The sequence below is a fragment of the Vulpes vulpes genome, chromosome 13 (genome assembly GCF_048418805.1).
Source record: "Vulpes vulpes isolate BD-2025 chromosome 13, VulVul3, whole genome shotgun sequence".
In the NCBI taxonomy this organism is placed as follows: Eukaryota; Metazoa; Chordata; class Mammalia; order Carnivora; family Canidae; genus Vulpes; species Vulpes vulpes.
The window spans coordinates 120,699,778-120,721,636 of record NC_132792.1 but is presented as its reverse complement, the minus strand read 5'-3'; positions in this window follow the sequence as shown (position 1 = coordinate 120,721,636).

The window sequence follows — 21,859 nt, the reverse complement described above, 5'->3', positions numbered from 1 at the left end:
TGGTGGCTCGGGTTAGACGTGTTTTGGTGAGGGAATGGGTCACCCACTGCAAAACTCCTTCAGCTGTATGCTAACCCTCAGGATAACCGAATACAGTCTGGCAGTGACACAGGTTTCTCCCTGCTGGAGAAGAAACTCATAAATAAGCAAATGGGGGGCTCCCGGGAACCCTGTGTGGTGTTGGAAGGGAGCTGGAGACGTCAATGTGAACTTGCACACGCATGCGCACATGGATATAGTGTGTATGTGCATCTTCACACTGGTGGATGCTCATGTAAGACCTGTCCTGGCTCCGTTCACCCAGGAGGCTCACAAACAGTGACAGCAGAGAGAGGGAAAACCAATGAGCATAGCTAGTGCCCAGGCCTTCATTTCCTTCCTTCTTTCTTTTTTCAGAAAGTGGGGGGTGGTGGTGGTAGAGAGAGAATCTCAAGCAGATTCTGCCTGGAGCACGGAACCCAGCCCCATCCCACCACCCTGAGATTATGATCTGAGCTGAAACCAAGGTCAGATGCTCAACCAACAGAATCCCCTAGGTGCCCCTAGATCTTGGATTTCTAAGCTCATTTTCCAGAGTACCGGAGAAGCCTGGAACATCTGTTGATGCCAGAGAGCAAGGAGATGCTCCAGAAAGGACAAGGGCATGCCAAGGGATGGAGGGCTATCTTGATGAGCCTCCCCCACCAAATACGGGACAATTTCAGCAATAAAATAACAGTGGGTTATATTCCATAAAACCAAGGATCCATGAATCCATGTTGATATAAATAAACAGACAGGGGGCAGTGTGGGGGGAGCATGAGGGAGGAAAAGCTCTTCCAAGTCATAAAGTAGCAGAGACAATGACACTGGAAAGCCCCACTTGGAAACCAGCACAGAAACGACTATTTCAGGCCAGAGTCCTTCTCAGGGACAAGCATGGCAGGAGAGCATGAGAAACAGGACACTTACACAATTTCAAAATATTTACTAATGAGAAGGGAAAAGCACATTAACTTTACAATGCAGAAATCAGGCACACACCAGCAAGATCACATGATCAAAGTGAGCATCACTCGTAATACTGTAAATGCAGCACGATTGCAGGCTAGGTAAGGACGTGCACGGGACACAGGGCAGACTTGGAATCCAGTCCTCCGATAAAATCAGAGGAATGGGGACACCACCTGGGTGGCTCAGCAGTTAAAGTGCCTGCTTTCAGCCCGGGGCGTGATCCTGGAGTCCCAGGATCGAGTCCCACGTCGGGCTCCCTGAATGGAGCCTGCATCTCCCTCTGCCTGTGTCTCTGCCTCTCTCTCTCTCTCTCTCTCTCTCTCTCTCTCTCTCTGTTCTCTCACGAATAAATACATAAAATTTAAAAAAAAATCAGAGGAATGCCGACCTGCTACTCTTAAACTATGGTTAGGTAAGAGAAAGGACCTGTGTTTAGATAAAAAACACAAAAATATAGAAAAGTCTGATATATGTTCTGATATATGGTCTGATATATGTTCTGATATACTTCAGAACATTTCAGGAAAATAATTGCGTGTTTGTATATGTGTGGTTTGTGTGTGTGCTCGTGTGCACATCTATATGTCTGTGCGTGTGTATAGGAAGACAACAAATGATTATGTGGGTATGGTAAAATGTTAACACTTGGGAACCTAAGTAAAATCTATATGGAAATTCTTTGTACTATGTTTTTTCCAAGTCTGATTATTTATTTCAAAATAAATAGTTAAAAATTATCTAGGATGAGTATTAGCTGCTCATATTAACAACAAAAGGCACCCTTTCAAGGCATTACAACTCAAATTGATTGGACTGTAACGTCTAAACTGCCAAGCAGCACATCACACGGTTTTAAACCTGATGTGTGAGGTGGTTTTTCTGGGACACTTGAGGCTTCCATGTATGTAAGTGTGGTGATGACAAATCATAGAACATTCCTGTCAAGAAGCGAAGAATCAGAGTGGAACACCCTTTGGCTGAGAAGCTGTATCATAAACACACCTGATTTTCTGCGTGTGACGTTCTGACATCCCCAAAGCACCTTTCTGGCTGGAGACGCCTGCCCTTGGGCAGGAAAGCTAATTCTTGGAGACAGCCGAGGGCCCCATGTGCCTTTGACCTGCAAACTGACCCTGCAGGGCTAAGGAAGCAGCATTTAGCCATCCGGGTCATCCCTGGGCCAGGGACCAGGTGAGCAAGGACATCCCCGGAGCCCCAAGCCTGTTGGCCTCATTCAAACTGGCCAGAACATAGCCACTCGCCTGTCCTGCCCTGCCCTGCCCTGCCTCTGGCCTGAGCCCTCCCTGGCTCTGTCTCCTGGGTCCTGACCCCCTGGCGTGTTCACGGGGCCCTGTGTGCCGGCGTGCTATGGTCTCCAGCACCTGGGGGTACAATAAACCATGTTCCTGGGCTTCCTGGGGCTCCTCTTATCACTGCACCAGACTGACAATCTCATAAGGAACACAGAGCAGAAGCCGGGCCAAGCTGCAGCCTTGCTGTTTCAGAAGGGGGGTGAGGAGGCAAAGAAGCCTGGGGTGTCATCGGGACCACAGGACCGCCTGGGGACACCCTGGAAGGCCCGGGTAGGGCTCCTGGGAGGAGCAGCAGGGAGTGCAGGGCCACGTGCAGCCTGCCCTTTGTGGCCTGCCCAGATTGTGTGCAGGTGCCCCTCCCCCACCCCGGGGCAGAGATGTGCCCTGCACTCCCAGCTCCGTCTCTGCTGTTTGTTCCCATCAACCAGGGCGAGCAGCTCTTTTCCAGAAGACTGCCCCCCATGCAAGAGGAAAGCAAAAAATGTCTGAAAATGCATTCTCGCCTCTCCCTGCCCCTGCCCTGGGGGCCATGCCCAGTGATGGGGCTCCGGCTTCCTCGCCCCCCACATCCTCCACCAGGACCCACAGAGGCTCCCTCTTGGCTCCCCAGTCTTCCTGGTAGTTTTCCAGGAAGCCTGCCCCCAGGGAACCACCGGGGCCTCAGCCCTGAGGCGGGCTTCCCACTAGCCGCAGGACCACTGCAAGCATTGATGGGCCGGGGACCAGCGCATAGGACTCGGCCGGTCATCACTGGGTCCTACCCGTGAACCTCCAGGGCCCCTTCCTAGCCAGGCCCGAAGATCAAATGTCCCTGCTAACGCGCAGGTGCACATCCGTCGGACCCCCAGACTTGGAGGCTCAGACCACTGACAGCTTCCCACATCCTGGGGGTTGAGCCGTCTTGCTGGGGCGCACCTGGCCCCTGCATCCTGTCCGTCCGACGGCGGGGATGCCTGAGCCCCGGTGTCTCTAACCCCACCCTCTTCACAGTCAGACGGTCTGAGAGGCAGAGCCCACCAAGCTCCTGGGGCAGAAAGGACCCTTCCCCAACGGGTGGGGGGCAGCACCTGGGGGCAGGTATGTTAGGAGGTGGGGCTCTGTGGGGAGCTGAGCCATGCCAGGTGGGAGGACACACAGAAGGCAAGAGTGGGAATGTGCAGATGGCGTTCCCTGTACGGTTGTACCCACTTTGCGTCACCAAAATAGAGTTGTTTGTGTACCCGCCTCTTGTCTCTGTCTGTGTCTGCCACCCTCGGGGGTGGGAGGGCAGTATGGGGAGCTATGACTCCACCTCCCTGGGCAGCAGAGCTCACCAGGAGGGGGGCGGGCTGAACCCAGGTGGCGGTCTGTTCTCCTGGGGGCAGTTCTGTTTCCACCCTCTGTGAGGCTTGGGAAACCTCCAGCCCTCCAGCTAGACCTCCGCCACCCTGCCCAGGCCGCCCGAAAGCATGAGAAGAGGGGCTGGGGGCTCGGAGGAGCCCAGAGGAGGCCACGTGCCCTGCGGGGGGGGTCTCATCGGTTCTCTGGCTTCCCACGGCTCAGGGTCTTGGGCCCCACGGAGTGTCAGCTCCCCTTCTCCCGCATTCACAGAGTCCTACATATTTTAATCCACTGGATCTTCCCAAAGACACTGTGCGGTGCGCACGGTTACAGGTCCCATTTCCCACAATGAGGTCACCTGCCAAAGGCCACAGGGCTAGGAGGTGACAGAGCTAGGATGAACCCTCTTGCCTTTGCTGCAAAGTCCTTCTTCTCAGCACTAAGAGGAGGGTCTCCTCTACGTTGGGAGACTCCAGTGTGTTGTCTGTGGGCCGAGTATGAAATACATACACAGGCTATGGACGCTGATAGCAAGCAGCCTCACCTATAGATCATTGAGCTCCTGGGAGCTTTGGCATCGTCTCAATCAGCTGCTCCAGGATGCGTCTACTGCAAAACGCTGGGCCCTGCAGCCTTTCCTGCCCACTCTGCACACAGGTTATGGGCTTGCTCGCTCAGGGCCTCTACTTACTTCTCAATCCTGTTATTTCTTCGATGGGGTAAACTTGCTAGTAAGCGGGATTGCAAAAAAAAAAAAAAAAAAAAAGTTTTGGGTCCAGCTTGGCGCTATTCCAGGGCCTTACCCTTAATTTACAGACACAGCTTTGGCCTCTGGTTGAACGCAGCATCCTCTGGCGTGTTCTCCCTGCAGAGGCCCTGGGATGGCTGGCCTAGGCCCGCCACCTTGGGCCCCCACCAGAGGGGCCCTCAGAGCTCACACGCCTCCCTCGGCCCCAGGTGGGATGGGTCAGAGGAGCAGTAAAGGTAAATACCAGCTAGGGGCCAGGCCCCACACTTGGTGCAGAGAAACAGCCTTGGGTTCATCCCTGCCTGCCTTGTGAGCACGGATGACATTTCACCGATACAGCCACCTGCTGGAGGGGCGCTGCCGCCTTTTGACTGATGGAGAATTGGCAGAGCAGCCGAGCTGGCACCAAGGTTCATTTCAGAAGGTTTCTAACCAACGGTCCTGCCCTAGGTTGGATTGGTGGGTAGCAAATGTATTTGGTTGGTCAGGACTCAAATTTATTTTAATCGGTTGGCCTGGACAGAATGATCAGAGTACAGAAGAGGACAGAGCATTTTTGGAAAAGTATTATGTGCTTAATACTTCTTGTTTAATTTATACACACACACACACACACACACACACACACACACACACACACTGGGTCACGATGCATTTCTTATGGTGGATCATGTCCAAAAAATGTGTGAAAGCCACCGGTTTGTCCAAATCCCAGCCTTCCCTTCTACTTTCTATGTTGCTTCCTTAGAGAAAGAAACTTCCTAAAGTTCTCTAAGCCTAGAACCTTTCTTGAACATCCCTGGCCCCAGCCATGCAGTGGAAGGTGCTGCTAAGCTGAGGCCGTGTGGGCATGCCCCGTCTTCCCTGCTGCTGGGGAGCAGCCCTCGGGGTGCTGGCAGAGAGCTCTGTCCCCCGTTAATGTCCACGGGCAGCTCCTCCACACCCAACTGCTGTCTCACCTGGATCTTCCAGCCTGAAGGGATGCCCAGTGAAGCTCCATGGCAACCACCAAGAGAGCATGGAGATCATCTCATTTTTTATATGACTTAATAATCAAATGGTGGAAAATGATACGGGAAAAAGGACAGATAATACCACCTAATACTCTTGAGTGCCAGAAGCATGATAATGTACTGACCACAGAACCCTCAAGCATGTTAGTCTGTAGCCAGCAGTGCTTGGGGCTGGGGACACAGGACGATGTGTCCAGTTTCCAAGGCATTCTGTGGCCCTTCCACCTGAGACCAGACTCCTCATGTGGCATCTGTGACCCTCCTGTGAGCAGCTCCTCTTGTGTTTGGAGGAGAGGGTAGGATGGAGAGAGGTGGTGGGTGGGTCTGTGGAAACAGCCCTGCTCTGCCAGCCAGGGGATTGGGTCTAACCCTCGGCACACAGGGGCCTGAGCAAGTCACTTCATCTGTGAGCACCAGGGTCTCCCCCTCCAATGGAAATAAAAAGGATTTGCATTATTTATTTATTTATTTATTTATTTATTTATTTATTTATAAGAGAGAGAGCGTGAATGTGGGGGGAGGGGCAGAGGGAGAGAGAATCTTCAGCAGACCCCCTGCTGAGCATGGAGCCCAATGTGGGGCTGGATTCCACGACCCTGAGATCTTGACCTGAGCCGAAATCCAGAGTTGGATGCTCAACAAACTGAGCCACCCTGGCGCCCCTAAGGATCTGCATTACTTACAGGGCTATGAAGATCAGTGAAGATCACACAACCAAATCATGTGCCATAAACTCAGTTTAGATTCAAGGATGTACAAAGGCCAGAAGTGAAGGGATGGAAAAGCTATTCCCCTCAAACAGAGATCTAGAGTGGGTGATTATACTTACATCAGAGAAAATGGATTTAAGTCAAACAGTGTCACGAGAGACAAAGAAAGACTTTGGATAATGATAAAGGGCCAACAATCCATCAGGTAGATTCAACAAATACAAATATATCTACCTCTAAAAATGGGAAGCACATGTGGACAGAGCTGAAGGGAGAAGTAGGCTGCAGTCCCACCACGGCAGGAGACCTCACACGACCCCACTGTCAATAAAGAGTAGAATGTCTGGACAGAAGACCCACAGGAAACACCACTTGAACAGCGCTAAGACCACCACGGGTGCATGCAGAGCATCCTCCAGCAGCAGCAGCAGAACGCACACTCCCCTCTCTCCAGAACCTACCACACGTCAGATCACAAAATAAGTTCTGACGTGTAGGAAAACAGGGACCCTACCAAGTCTCTCCTCTGACCACAGTGGAGTCAAACGAGAAATCAGTGGCATAGAGAAGAATGGGAAATTCACAAATGGGCAGAAATTAAATTAATATCTACACTGAAAAAGAAGAAGGATCGCAAGGAACGGCCTGATTTTACATCTCCGGGAGCTGGCAAAGGACCACCTGAGCCTGACTTTGGCAGAAGAAAGGAAACCCCCACCTGGTCCTTCTTCCAGCAAGGAGCTTTCCAAGTCTTCTTACTCTGACACCTTGTGTTATTTGAGACTCTTTTATTCGCAAATAGCTGAAACCAGCTGGAACCAGTTTAACCAAAGCAAAAATAAGAAGGCGGTGGCAAACATACGAGAACTCAGGAGTGTCTCACAGATGGCAGGGCAGAGGCGGAGCCAGACTTTGGGGTGTCCGTGGCACCTGAACCCAGCAAGCTGCCTGGCCCCAGAGCACACCCCCCACGCATCACGCCTCGTTCTCCAGAAGGCCCGTCCCCCTGTCCGCCCCTGCGCTCAGGGAATGTTTGCTTCCCTGAGTTAGGGCAGCCCCACCATGGCGCCAACACCCCTCAGACAGGCCTGCACTCACTCCCCACCCCCACCCCCACGCCCACCGACACGAGGGGGAGGCAGTGATAGGTCTACAGGCGTCAGAGGTCCACTCTCTTTTGTGCACCTTCCTTTCAGAGAACTGGACCCTGTCCTCAGAAAAATGAATATACATGCGATTTTTGCACATCATTTCAGGAGGATCCCAGCTCCTCTGAGATGGAAGGGTGAGCCGGGCAAAGAATCCCTGGTCAGGAGAGTTTTATGGTTTACAACCCACCTGCTCTTTATCTCTTTCATCCGTGAAGGAAGCTAGTCAATAGTATAATTTGCACAAAGTGTACGTTTACCCTTCAGAGGCACGTCTTACAGCCTGATGACAAAGTGCTCCTTGGATACAAACACAGCAACAGCAAGGAGAGTTCACCTCCACTTTCCCACCGACTGTGGCACCCACGTGGCTTGATAAACCATCCCCACACATCTCCTCCAGCACAGTGCTCATCTGGGCTGTTTGGCTGCATCTCACACCACAGGCCCTGCACCTGGGTGCACCCCACCATCTCCATCTGCAAAACTGGGGACACAGCCTATGCTCCTACTACAAATGTCCATGTCCAGAATAAGAGAGTGGTTTGGATTTCTATTGTCTTTCATGACCCACATGTCATCTGCCCTTAAGAAAATGGACTTTGATCTACGTGGGTAGCATGGACCATGAAGTATCTTCCTCGCAGTGATGCAGCCAAGCCACATTAACACAGTTAGCTACACACATGGAGCCAGCACTTCGGTCAAGACCAAGTGATGCCTGAGGCATGTCTCCAGCATGTCGAAAGATGAAGGTGCTTGAGGGTTCATCCTGCATGATGTTTATTCTGTTGGGTGAGGAACAGCGAAAAATGAGAATGTGGATCAGAAAACAGAAATAGAACAATTTGGAGGTAGAGAGCAAGTTTTTCCCCTTTTATAACCATCCCCATCCAATCAGGAGAGAGGCAAACCACGACATTGCTAGGTACTTGATGTGATTGATCATTAGTGACAAAGAAAACACAAAGCACATGTGCTCTGTTCTGGACACCCCTTCTGGTCACTCTGTGGGACCCCGACACTGCACACCTCACCTGCTGCTTCTACTGACATCTTCATGGCTCCTTGCTCATAGTTTGTTTGAAACAGCAGGGACAGCCAAGGTTTGGATGCAGATAATGAGGTGCAACTGCCCTCAGGCTTGGAAGGAGGGGAGGTGCTAGATGTCCATCGGCAGTGCCCAGCCCTTGGGATGTGGGCATGACCCTACCACCAGGGCCAACTAGCTCATCTGTGCTGTTCACCACTTTCCCTTCAACAAGCAGTTATGGAAGGCTGCAAGGAGTCTACTCCATCAACACAAGGGAGCCACCCGAGGAATAGGAGGCGCTGCCTCCAGGGACCAGGTGAAGCAACCAAAGGGGCTGAGGGGATGTCCCCAGCACAAATGAGAGAGGCCGCAGGTGAGACCCTGCTTGCCAACAGTTGACTGCTTCACGTCTGAGTAGGGAAGAAGACGGGGTACCGTCCAGAAGATAATGTTGGATGCCTGGTGTGTTTGAGTGTATTGAAAGATTTGCATAACTGAGAGAGGTCACATAATTGGGACAAGTTAGTAATAAGCACTTTAAAACCTAAACAAAAAAAGACCATGACTAGCTCCCCCCCCAGAAAAACTCCCAAATAGCTATGTCACGAAGGAGATATAATTGGCTCACTGGTGAACAGGGTGCACAGGGTCATAGTGATGCAAACCCTATGCATTGGGTCAAAATCACCATAAAACGACCTTGGGAGGTGGCAGAGAGCAGAGGTGGTAAAGCCTCATGTTCTTGTCTCCTGTGGAAGGAGGTCAGCACATAGAGCAGACGCTGTGAAATCAAGACACAGAGATGCGAGCCTGACATTCAGAGATGGGGCGATCCTTGCCAGAAAAATCAGAGGAGCTGGAAATAGTCATCTCTGAGGTGGGAGACATGGAGGGAGGGTCATGGTTTTGCAGCCAACCAGGTGGAACTCTCTAACTTCCTGATCCCTGTGCATATGGAGCCTGGATAGAAATAAGATGTTAGACAAACAAAATAAACGCAGCCTTCAGAGTCTCAAAGCTGTATTTATCAGGAGTCAGGCTGCAAGATAAAATATGGAAATCCCACTAAAGCTGAATCTCAGATGAACATCAAACTTTTAAAAATCTAATTTTTTAGCAACAAAAATTGTATATATTTAAGGTGTACAATGTGACGTTGTGATCTATGTATCCACCGCCATCAAGCTGAGTAACATATCCATCACCTGATTTAGCTACCCTTCCTGCGTGTGTCTCAGAACACCCAGCAAATTTCAGGTATACAAGTCGGTATCAACTGTTGTCACCATGTTGTACATTAGATCCCAGAACTCATTCAGCCTGCTTGACGGAAACATTGTACCCTTGACCAGGGTCCCCCTGTTCCCTGCCCCAGCCCCCATAACCACATTCCTAAATATTTCATGGGACATAACTTATACTAAAAAATTATTGGTTGCTTATCTGAAATTTCAATTTAACTGGTATGCTGTATTTTTATTTGCTAAACCTGGCAACCCTAATCATGAGACTACCCTATTACCAGCTACCTTGTTCACTATAGTACAGAGGCCACTTTATAAAAAAACCAAAGAAGAAATTTCTTTAAGTTTCCAGGGAGAGTTATATTATCTTCTGAGCAACTAATTCATTTCTTCCTTCTGGCCACTATGAACCGTGTAGAAGAATTAATCTGGACCAGAGAGATTTGTTATGATGACGTCATTCTGGTGACACCTGCCCGCTGGTTTAAATCTGATAGAACCACCACAAAGTTGTAGCACTGATGGGCCGTAGATGAAGAGGAAAACAGCTACATAAACTCAATAGCAAATTTTATTATTAAAAAAATACAAAAGGGCAGCCCAGGTGGCTCAGCGGTTTAGCACCTGCCTTCAGCCCAGGGCCTGATCCTGGAGACCTGGGATCGAGTCCCACATCAGGCTCCCTGCATGGAGCCTGCTTCTCTCTCATGAATAAATAAATAAAATCTTAAAAAAAAATACAAAAATTAAATAAGCAGCAATAACCAAAGTAAAGTCCCTGTTTCCAAGCCAGGCCCTTTCTGATGGTCTCAAGAAGCATTGAGGGCTGGCGTGCAGCTGCACCCACGCTCTTGGTGGCCCCAGCTGCGAGCCAACATCCCGAGAAGGCACGCAAAAGCACCAGGGACCAGCACCCCCTGCACCCCCTCTCACCGCGAGCTTTCGCAGGAAGCCCCAGCTGGCCACTCATGAGGATGCCAGATTTTGCTTCTTTCTCTCTGTAGGAAGAGAGTGTCTGTCATTGGGGGGGGGGGGGGGGGGTGATATCCTCAGCTGCCGGAGAAGGAGAATAAATTATCCTTTCTTGACATCCCCTGCCGGCTTGTTAGCAGCATTGACAACTGCTCGAAAGCAGCAGAGCCAGGGAGATGGAATGAAGGAAGAAAGTTGCCATTTAGAAGCTCACATGGGACAGAATCCTATTTAGGGCACGAAGCCTGCCCTGGATCCGCTCAGAAGCTCTCCCTGGCCTGACTTCCCACGTGACAAGGCAAAATGAGGCCTGCTGCCCCACAGCCGTCGTGGGCAGGGGCTTCCGCTCTGGCTCCACCGCATGCTGACCAGCATCAGGAAGGGATGAACATTTCTGTGAAGCTCCCTCCAAAGGCTACAGGGCACAGTGTAGGGTTACAGGTCACTGTCTGGGGTCAGAAGGGCCTGGGGCTTAAAACCTGACTGTACCACTTACTTACTGGCTGGGTCCACCTTAGGCAAGTAGCCTTCTTAAGCTTTTGTCTTCTTATCTGCAAAATGGGTAAATATGTGTCCATCTTTCCCCGTGTTTATTGTGAGGACTATAATATACAATGCTGAAGGGTGCTTGGCCTTGAGTGAAGGCCCACTGAATGTTCCTGTTCACCTGCAAACCCAGCCCTCTGAGCTGTGTGGCCTCCCCTCCAGCCACCCACCACTGCCTCCCCCTCAGCCCCGCGGAGAGCAGCTAAATGCTCCGTCCTTACCCTCAGTGAGAAGACAGGCAGGATATGTCTGCCCTGGAGGGACTGGTCCAGAGCCGGGCATGGCAGGAAGCTCCCGTGTGAGAGGAATACAGCAGTGGGATGGCGGTCGGCCAGCACCCCAGTCTTCTGGAACATGCCTGACAGCAGTGCACAGGTGCGCCCTTCCTTTCTCATATGACACAGGCGAGACTTAGTGGCCTGGGCAGCCTCCCAGAGATCATGACAAGAGCACTTCTGGGGCACCTGCTTGGAGCCTTGTTGGGGTGCAATGGCCAAAGGGTCAGGAGAAGGCTCCCCACTTTAGAGGAGAACGGACAGGCTTATTGTTGGTCACCCAACCCAGAGCTTCTGAGGCCATTTCCTGGTGGCGAGGACATTACATCTTGTGGCAAGAACCGTAATTTGCCGCTCAACTCTCCATTCGCCCCTCTGCCTTAGTGATAGAAGCCCTCATTCTGAACTGGGCACATGTGCCCAAAGACCAGTTTCCCACTTCCCTTTGCACTCTGCTGAGGCTATGGGACCAAGTGCTGGTCAGCTAGAGGGAATCAGAAGTGCTGTGTAGCAACTTCCAGGAAACTGCCCGAAGAGACAGCTGACTTTGCCACACTGTCACCTTCTCTTATTCTTGCAGACTAGACAGTAGATGTGATGGCTGGAGGTTAAGCAGCCTTATTGGGGACAGGAGCCAAATAGTGAAGGAGGAACAGGTGGGAAGAAGGAGCCTGGAGCCTGGGTCTGGGAGACTATGAATGGCCACATTAGCTCTGCAGGACTCCCCTGACTTCTTCTATTCTGGAGGGAACTATCTTGTTGAAGCCACTTTCGCTTATCTATTTGCTTGTTTTGTGTACATTCCAACCTAATCCTAACAGAAAATCTTCTAAATCAGAAAGAATTCTTAAACCCGCACACGCTAGCAGAAAAGACTATCTGGATGGTAATTGGACCAAACAGTTCTCATCTCAGACTATCAGAAAGTGATTTTTTTTTTCTATTTTTAAATTACTTTGCTATTGTTTTGTTTTTTTCTTTTCTCTTTTTCTTTGCTTGTCTTTCTTTCTGTGTCCCCCCCCCCCTTTTTTTTGTTTTTGTTTTGTTTTGTTTTGTTTTGCACGCCCATTTGGAACATTAGACAAGATCTGCCTTGGCTCCATACCCTTTTATTTTTGAAGGGCCTGCTATTTCTATTTCTGAAAAGCCTGCTATCTGCCTGGAGTTAAAACTTTATGGTTTTGTTTTAATCCTTGAATGACTTCAATGTAAAAGACTTCTCATATATTTCAATGTAAATTAAGGGTTTTTCTGTATCTTTTGTTCCCGCTTTTGCCGTGAACATGCTAACTTTCTGTGGCCCATTTCCAGCAGCCAGGAGAAAGACACTCACTCATACTACAGACACCCCATGAACCGTGGGGGCCCATGGTTGGCTTGGCAATTGTGCACCTGTAATGGTCCTGTTGTTGAGCACACGACGGCCTCCTAGCCTGAGAAGTCTACTTCTCTCAGTCATTCTGAGGCTCTGAGTTCATTCTGGCTGGTTTTCACAGCTGACATCTGCTACATCTAGTCTACAGCAGCTGATTATGCCAACTCAGCACCACTCCTCCAGTCCTGGTTACAAGCCTGCGTCTTCTTGTCTCCATTCCTGAAAAATCAAGTGTGGCCCAGTGGAATTGGAGCTATTGTCATGCTTGGGTTTTCCCACCTCCTTAGATGGGATTTTGCCAGGACGGCGTCCCGGGAAGCCTGATGGCCTCTCGTCCTCTTATACTTGTGTCTGCACTTTAGCCTCCACATGTCACCATGCGAGGCTATGAGGAGGGGTTGGAGGACCCCAATGACAGGAATCACCTATCACATCCCAAATCTCGCCAACCTCCTCAGACCCACCGGATCAGAACCTCCAGAGGAGGGGCCTGGTGGTGAGGAGAATGCTGACCTCGGTTTTTGTAAGCAAAGCCAGCACACATGCGGCCAAGACTCTGGAGTTAGCAGGACCCAATGACCCTGTCTTGGGCCAGCGATTTAACATCTGAGTGCCTCAGTTTCTAGATCTCTCAAATGGGGGTAAAAGCCCAACCTTTGGGGAATAGGGGGTGTGTGACACAGTTGGTGTTCAGCGAGCTCTCAGCCCACGGCGCTCCCAGCGTTCCAACGGTGACAATGATTTTCTGGGCTTCACCCAGGGGCTGCACTTCCCCTAACTTCCACACCACAGGGAGCTGCTGGTCGGCAGCCCGCGGGAGCCAGGGCAGCGGGCGCACAAGTCCCGCCACACAGTCCAGCCCGGGGGGGGGGGGGGGGGGGGGGGGCCAGGCCTCTCGGCGGCACTAGCGTCTAAGGCGAAGTGCTTTCCAAGCGGTGGGCAGTAGCTCCTCTGCGGGCGATCGCGTGGGGTCCTGCCGGGTCCAGCAGCGATCCCGCATTCACGGAACACACGCAGGTGAACCAGGTCCCAGGTCAGGTCTCCCACAAGTCCTAAATCACCTCTACGGCTCTGCCAGCGCCTCTGTGCGGCAGGGCCCCCCGGCACCCCTGGGCCTGGCCTCCCTGGTGTAGATTCTCCCCATCTTGCCCTGAGATGCACAGCGTAACCTCACCTCAGGCATATGGGCCCATATTAGGACCTTTCTAAGCCCTGAGCCAGAGGCTGACCTGACCCCGTACGGCTTTCTCGGCCTCTAGGGCAGAAGCGCAAACCTCCCCATAAAGGGCGACGGAGGAAGTACTGTAGGCTTTAGGTCCTCAGGGTGTGTGCGGCAGGTCAGCCCTGTCCTGTCGGGATGAAAGCCGCCCTCGGACAGACGGCCCTGGCCAGCAGGCTGTGCAGCCATGAGATGGTGACACAACGTGCTCGGGGCTCTGTCCTGCACCCCCCACATTCCTCGCTGCACACGGGAGGCGAGTACACACCCTGTCAACCAGACATGAGCTGAGGGTCCCTGGCCCCTGAGGTGAAAGGGCCACCACGGGCAGACACCGGCCTGGGTCCTACCCCACCTCTCCAGGGGCGGTGGGCCTGCCCTGTTCTGCTGAAGTGGCTTAGTTTGTGAATCATCTTACCTTCCTGCATCTTCCATCCCCATTGCACAGCACATCCTGCCACTGCCAATCCGGGCGCCTTCCCTCCATTCACCTGCTCTCATGCGCACACATGCACATATGCCCATGTCGGTCATACAGAAATCTGTGTTCAGCTGACTCTTCCTCTGAGGAAGTGAATAGTGGGTTTACCCTGAACCAATTTAAATTATTTAACACGAAACATGTTACCTTATCCTCAAAATTCCTTTGGCCAAGTTCTCTTTAAGTTGGAGCTTCCTACCACCTTGCTAGCTTTACCGTCTTCTGGAAACTTCCACCACTTTGTTAGCAGAGCAGTTCAGCCCTCCCATCAGCCCACCTCCTCAGGCCCCATGGTGTGGCTCTGCTGGCAGACACACCTCTGCTCTTCCTTGCCCTGCCAGTCCCTGCCAGAGGAGGAGCAGAGCTCATGCCCCCACCATCCCGAGACCACCCTCCCCTCAACCTCATGAGCTGCTCTACAGTTTTAGTTTCAAATGGCATCTTTTTTGTCCATTGCATAAGTTACAAAGCACTCTGTCTGTTAAGACACACGTTTTACTCTGAGCAACCGAAATGACCTGTAAAATTACCAGGAGCAGGAACCTGTTGCACAAACAGCAGGACAAGTGGGGAGGATGGTTTTGGAAGGCAGACACAGCCAGCCAGTGTGGCCCAGGGGTGGGTGCCCGTGCCTCTGTTTCCCTGGTGCAGTGTCATCGTGTGTGGCACCCGAGGCCTGTCACCACATGGATCACTTGGGGCTCCAGAGAGAGTGACACACTCTAAGCATCTGGGCCGCATCCTGATTCTGGGAGCCTGAGCACTGAGCACTGGGCTGGCAGCCCTGTCAGAACTGCATGGACTGCGGGGGGCCAGTCCTAAAACACGGGTGCCGTGCTCCCCTTAAACACTAACAAACAGCAGATGTCCACTCTACTGTTTCCAACCAAAGGCTTCTCAGCCAAGAGGACAGGATCGCTGATCAGAATGTCTAAAAATATTTAAGAGGCAAATTATAAGGAAATCCAGACTTTGCCGTTAGACGCCTCTCATTTCCTGGCACTGGCCAAGGTAGTGAGTGATTTCTAAGGTATAGATACAACCGGTACTGAACCTGCGGGTCCTCCAAAAGGCCTGGCCCTTGTAGATGTGTTTATTCCCGACAGCCCCGCAAGCCACAGGTAAGGTCTTATTTGGCAGATGCAGACATCGTGCCACTAACACACCTGGTTTGTGCTGGAGGTGGGATGTGAAGTCGGGCCTACGGCCTCAAACCCACACTCTGTGATGGAGGAGTGGAGGTCTCTAGATGGCATGGGTCACCGAGCGTATCCCAGACCCATGTGTCCCAAAGGACCACGGCCCTTCCCCCACCTGCAGAGGCAGAGCCGGCCTTGTGATGTCCCCCCAGTCTCGCTGGACCGGGGAGGGGGGGTGTCTCCCAGGTGCTGTCTGCTCCAGGCTCCCCGCCAGAGCTCCTGGCCTCTTTCTGGGCAGAAGCCACACTTCTCAGGATCCTAGATGGGACCCTGTGGCCCTCAGCTTGGGGCCTGGGAACAGAGTAGAAGGACATCCCCGCCTTCTAAGAGATGCCGATGGTTCCTGACATTGACAAACCTTTCAGCTTCTGGCCAGAGCCTCCTGCTCACCAACCCCCACATCAGGGCCCTTGCTGGTGGGTCCTGAGCCACACTCGGGCCAGGAAGGCCCAGACAACACTTCTCAACTCACGTTACCGAAGTCCCCAGCACACAGAGGATTCCGAAGTTGGGACCCCTGTCAGGAGGCCACGCAGCCCTCCCACCACCTCTGCTATCCCGGCTCCAACCCCTCCAACCCGGGATTCTCTTGCTTCCTTTGGCAAAAATAACCAAACAAACAAATATTAAAATCTCCCCTGAATATTAAATCTTGCAATTCAGTCCTGGGGAGGAAGCAGAATCACATACGCCAGAGGATTCATTTGTGCAATACTGAAGAAGAAAACCGCTGAAAATCCTAAACAAGACAATGCCACAGTAGGTGGCTGCAGACTGTGGCTAATAGGTATCCTCTTCCCTCTGGGGCATTAGGATCACTCACATTCCTAACTGCAATAAGCCAGTTTGTATAGTTCCATACAATTTTAGAGTTACTCTTGTTTTATGAAAGTATTTTGATATTGCCGTGAAAAATATCTATAATTGCTTTTAAGAATTTTAAAAGAAATTGTTTTTTACTGAAAAAAAGAGCTTTTATTCTAAGCAGAAGTTGTAGATTGAACGTTCTCAAAGAGCAGTCTGTCGTGGCTAATTAGGTTCAGTGTAATCTGATTTGGGGGCTCATCCGGAAGAAGGGAAATTGACTTTTGTTGGGTGCGATCCTACTGTGTGCTAGCTCCTGGTAGGACTCCCCAACAGCCTGTGGTCAGCAGCCGGGTCTGCCGCACAGGGCCTGTGCCCCTCAGACCCCATGGGGCGAACCCAATCCCCACTCCTTGGATTTGAGTGGACCAATCGGGTCCCAGCCCAGGAACCGCAAGTCACTCTGCCCCCAGGCCCTGGATCCCGCCTCTCCCTGCCTTGACCTTGCCGTGCAGCTCCTACAGACACGCTGCGTACTTTCTCCAGGTCCTGTAAAAGCATCTCTATCTCAGCATCTCTCATGGTCTTCCGTGGAAACTTCCGTGGAACAGTGGCTCACCATCCAGCACCCTGTGCTCCAAATAACAAACATTAACAGAGTCATAGCTCCTATGCTCAAGCTTTTCCACTGAAGCCTCTTGCTCCCTTGAATGGGCCCCAAGCGACCCAGGCTTCCAGACTCTTCCTCCTGCAGCCCCAGTAGTGTTCGCAGGGATTGTGATGTCAGATGAAGCTGCTCACAGGTCCGGGCTTCTGCTCTTGGGCCCAGGGGGGTTTTCCTGCCCTTCAGGATGTTTCTGGGTGGAAGTGTCACAGCCTTACAACATCGAGCATGCTGCCCAAGAGTGACTCTGTAAACAGCACCCAGATTATTGCAAAAGTAGACGTGTCAGAGTATCTTTGTTTTTCCTTCTGTAAATGTGTATTTTTTTAAAAAGATTTTATTTATTTATTCATGAGAGACACAGAGAGATAGAGAGGCAGAGACACAGGCAGAGGGAGAAGCAGGCTCCATGCAGGGAGCCCGATGTGGGACTTGATCCAGGGTCTGCAGGATCACTCCCTGGGCCGAAGGCAGAGGCTCAACTGCTGAGCCACCCAGGCATCCCTAAATATGTATTTTTTTATGTCAATAATATTCCATACTCACTTTAAAAACTTGGAATTGAGGGGCATCTGGATGGCTCAGCAGTTGAGCATCTGCCTTTGGCTCAGGTCATGATCCTGGGGTCCTGGTATGGACTCCTGCATGGGGCTCCCTACAGGGAGCCTGCTTCTCCCTCTGCCTATGTCTCTGTGTCTCTCACTGTGTCTCTCATGAATAAATAAAATAAAAAACCTTAAAACAAAACAAAAACTTGGAAATACAAAAATTATACCAGAAAATAAATCACGGGCAGTCTTCACAAACACAGTGCTCATTAGCGTGGTTTTCCTTGCAGGCTTTCACGCGTGCACACAGTATTGTTTGTCTTACAGAACGGTACACATAGCACAAAGGCAATTTCTCACTCAGCCTCTTGCCATGAGCACGTTTCCACAATATTATATAATCACTTTCATAAACATTCATCGTAACAGTTGCAAGATACTCCAGTGAGCAGAGGAAACTTAATTTATGTAGCTGTTCCCTTGGGAGGGCAGTTGGAGTATTTCTGACTCTAAACAACCCTCATCAGCACTTTGTGCACAAAACTAACTTCACAGGCAGCTCTGAGGGAAGATTTTTTTGGATACAAAATAGTACGAACAGCTAAAACCAATCAAGATTCCTTATCGGGTGCTTATACTCACCAGGATTTTACCTGTGTGACTTCTGTCCAGGACTCCTTGGGGTCAGGACTAATATCACCAAATCGCAAACTTAGCATTCATTTGCTTTGTTACAGAGCCTGGTCGGCCCTGCCCCTGGACCCTCGCTGACACCCAGCCGCTTCCTCTCCTCCACTCAGGCTGGCACTGTGTTATCACAAAGGATGCCCGTGTCCTGCCAATTCTGCTATTTTCCCTCAGTACGGGGAATTTCGGTTTTAGGGATCTGCTCACGTCTGCACGCATGATTGATGGTTGCACCTGCTCCCACCTTTAAAGTGTAAATGGCAGAATGCTAGTCTTTCCCTCTCTCCCAAGCTTAGAGGGTCGGTAAGTATCTACCGCTTTTTCTTCTCTGGTTTTTCCATGGTTTGAATGTTTTTAGACTTAACTCCTTATTTTACCAAGCGTTTAGCTGAGTATACACATACTAGGTGCAGGACTTAGTATGTAAAACAAAGATAAGCTAGAAATTCCCAGTTAACCTAGTTCCATTTGCTGCAGATACTCACCCTCCTGATGGGAGATAGTAGATTCTTCATCTATAACAGGTGTTCCTCTGCGTTCTCTTACGCTTCTGCATGCTCGTTCAGCAAGTATCGGTTCAGTGCCTGCTGTGTGCCAGACGCTGTGCTAGGTGCTGGGGCTCCAGGTTACCACTCAGGTGATCAAACCAACAAGGTTGGTTAGAACACAGCTAGCCACCAGGAAGGACATGCAACACCGTGATAGCTCATAGCAAGAGCACCCGACCGATTCCTGCACAAATGGCACACTTGCAATTACGGAAGTTTTCTGAATTTTAATATCTAATAATTTACTATTCCTTCCCTAACTCACTGCTACTGTTGTCTGCTTATTCCGCCAATAAAAGTGAAAGTAGGAGTGCTTTTTTCCTCCAATTACGAAAATATTACATTGTACGATTGAATTAAATAACATTGAATAGAGTGATTAAATTGTAAAGAATTGGCATCAGAATTCTAAGATAATTCTATTCAAGTTTTCTTTTATAATTAGCAATGACATTTTGTAGTTCTATAATTTTCTCCGAATACATTGTTCAGTCTCCTCAGTGAGTTTATTTGTCGGTGGCTGTGTTCCCCAATAGACTACAATGCCATGAGGCTTGCTTGTGGGCATTGCTTCTATTTTCTTTTTTTTTTTTTAAGAATTTATTTTTATTTATTTTAGAGCAAGAGAGAGAGAGCATACATGCATGCACCAGTGCAAGCAGGGTAGGGGCAGAGGGAGAGAGAATCTCAAGCAGATTCCCTGCTGAGCACAAAACCCGATGTGGGGCTCGATCCCTGGGCCCTGAGATGAGGACCTAAGCTGAAACCAAGAGTCAGACACCTAACCCACTGAGCCACCCAGCAGCCCAGCATCTCATTTTTTTTCCTGCTTTTAAAATCAGGATCCCAGTTTTTATTATAAACTGTTTTTAATGTTATAACAGCAAGCTATTAATTTTTATGTATTTATTATGTACTCACCTACTCTGCCGAGCTCATTAATTCTCATTATCACCTCAATTTTACCCATTTTAGTTTTCTGTAGATGCATTGTGGTCTGCAAATAATAGGCTTGTTCTCTTTCTTCACAATATATAGGACTTTCTGTTTTTCTATTCTATTTGTATCAAATTTGCCAGAATGTCCAGAAAAATGAATAATAATGGCGATTATGGGCTTCCTTAATTTGTGCCTGGTTTGGTGAAAAGTTCATCATCATTTCGTGATTTCATATGCTACGTTTTAATCAGGCAAAGAAGTATCCATCTATTCCTAATTTTTAAAAGAGCTTTTATTAGGAACAGGTGTTGGATTTTATTATTTCTTTGATCTCTTGTGATGTCTTTTCCTAATGACTGCTTGTGTAAGATAATTACTTCTTTTGATTATTAGCAGCTGCATTGGCCACATTTGTGCCATTTGGTGATGTTTTTCTGGAGACGGCCACAGCGTTCCCAGGTACTTTGGCAGCTCTGGAAAGAGGGTTGGCCCTGGAGTCAGCCCACCTTGGAAGGGCAGAAATGGCTCTGTGGATTCAAGCAGAAGATGTTCCAGGCTCCAGAAGAAAAGACCTAAGCCCCATCAGACCTCTGAGTGAGGACCACCACGAGATGTTGTGCAATCTTGGGGAATACCCATTTCTCCAGGGGAATGATGAATTGATCTGGTAATGGAAGGGGCATTGCATTTGTCAGTGTTATAGGGCGACAGCAGATTTGGGGGCACATCCTCCTCCTGCTGCGTGGTGTTCCTGGACCTTTGTGTAGTTTGGGGTATGTTTCAAACATAATTTGAAATGTGAAATTAATCTTGGCCATCACATTTGGGTCAGGCATTTGGTCGACATGGAGGGGCCTTATGTGCAATATCTTCCTGCCGGGTCTTGAAGCTTCTAATAGGAGCCCTGGTTTGCTGAGCTGCCCATCTCTCTGGCATTCACTCAACAAATATTTACTGAGCACCATTAATGTGCCCCACACTGTGCTAGAGTGTTTTAAAATGTAGGTTTCATTGTTTTTTGGTAAGGTCCACAGATGAGGTGGTAACGGTCATTGGAAAGATGGTCGGCTCCCTGAGGCCACCAGGAGGTGGGAGCGTGAGCCACGCAGCAGTCCACAGGCAGAAGAGACAGGAACATGGCAGAGAGCCTCTGCTGGGGTTGCTGTGGGGATGGGCAGGTTTAGGATCGCCTACTTGGAATGACTGCAGGGGACCCCACTGTGGAGGGGCTGCTCCAGGGCGATCAGGGAGGTGGAGAAAGCCCTGAGTTGAGGGCTCTGGCCCTGGACTGGGCCCTTGGCACATGAAGGAGGCTCTTGCAGGCGGGTCCTGTTAGGGACCAGTTAGCCCGGGGAGGGGTGGCCTCTCCAGGATGGGCAAAGCCCCAAAATGTAAAAATGTAAGAAAATACAGAAAATAAAAAGATGCGGTTGATGTGCAGAGCTTATATTGAGAAAGCAGGAGATGGCAAGCCACGAGAAGGGTCAGAGAAAGAACTTCATGGAAGTCCCAGGAAAATCTGGCCGATGTTCCACAGATGTCCTCAGTAGGGAAAACAACAGGCCAGGCCGCCAAGTCCTCTGGAGTCTCACAGGCCTCTGCTCCTCCACTTTTCCACTTTGACGTTTCCTGCAACAGCCCCGAACAGGGAGGGTTCCACGGATAGAGGTGAGTGGCCACTGTCTGGAGGAAGGACCCTGGAGAGCTTGCAAACAGGGTTGAACAGGTGAGCACTGTCCTGACAACCGGCCCCCCTCGGTGGCTCTCCTCTCCCCTGTGGCTTTAGAGGGGGTCGGTGGAGGGCACCCCCCCGCCCCCCAGCAATCTGTCCTTGGGATGATGATCTCTTTACCTCCCCGGGAGGGATGCAGGGCAGAGCTCAGGTCTGGCCAAGCTCAGTCTTTTTGGGCTGCCAGAAGGCTGTTCTTACTGTGAGTTCATCAGTGGACCACATAGGCCAGTCCCTGCCCAATGTAAAAGTCCTCGAAACACCGATCAACAAACTAAAGTGTTTCTGGTAAAGAATGGGACCTTGCTGTCCACACGTTTGTTGAAAATGAGATATCTAACCAAGTCTTAG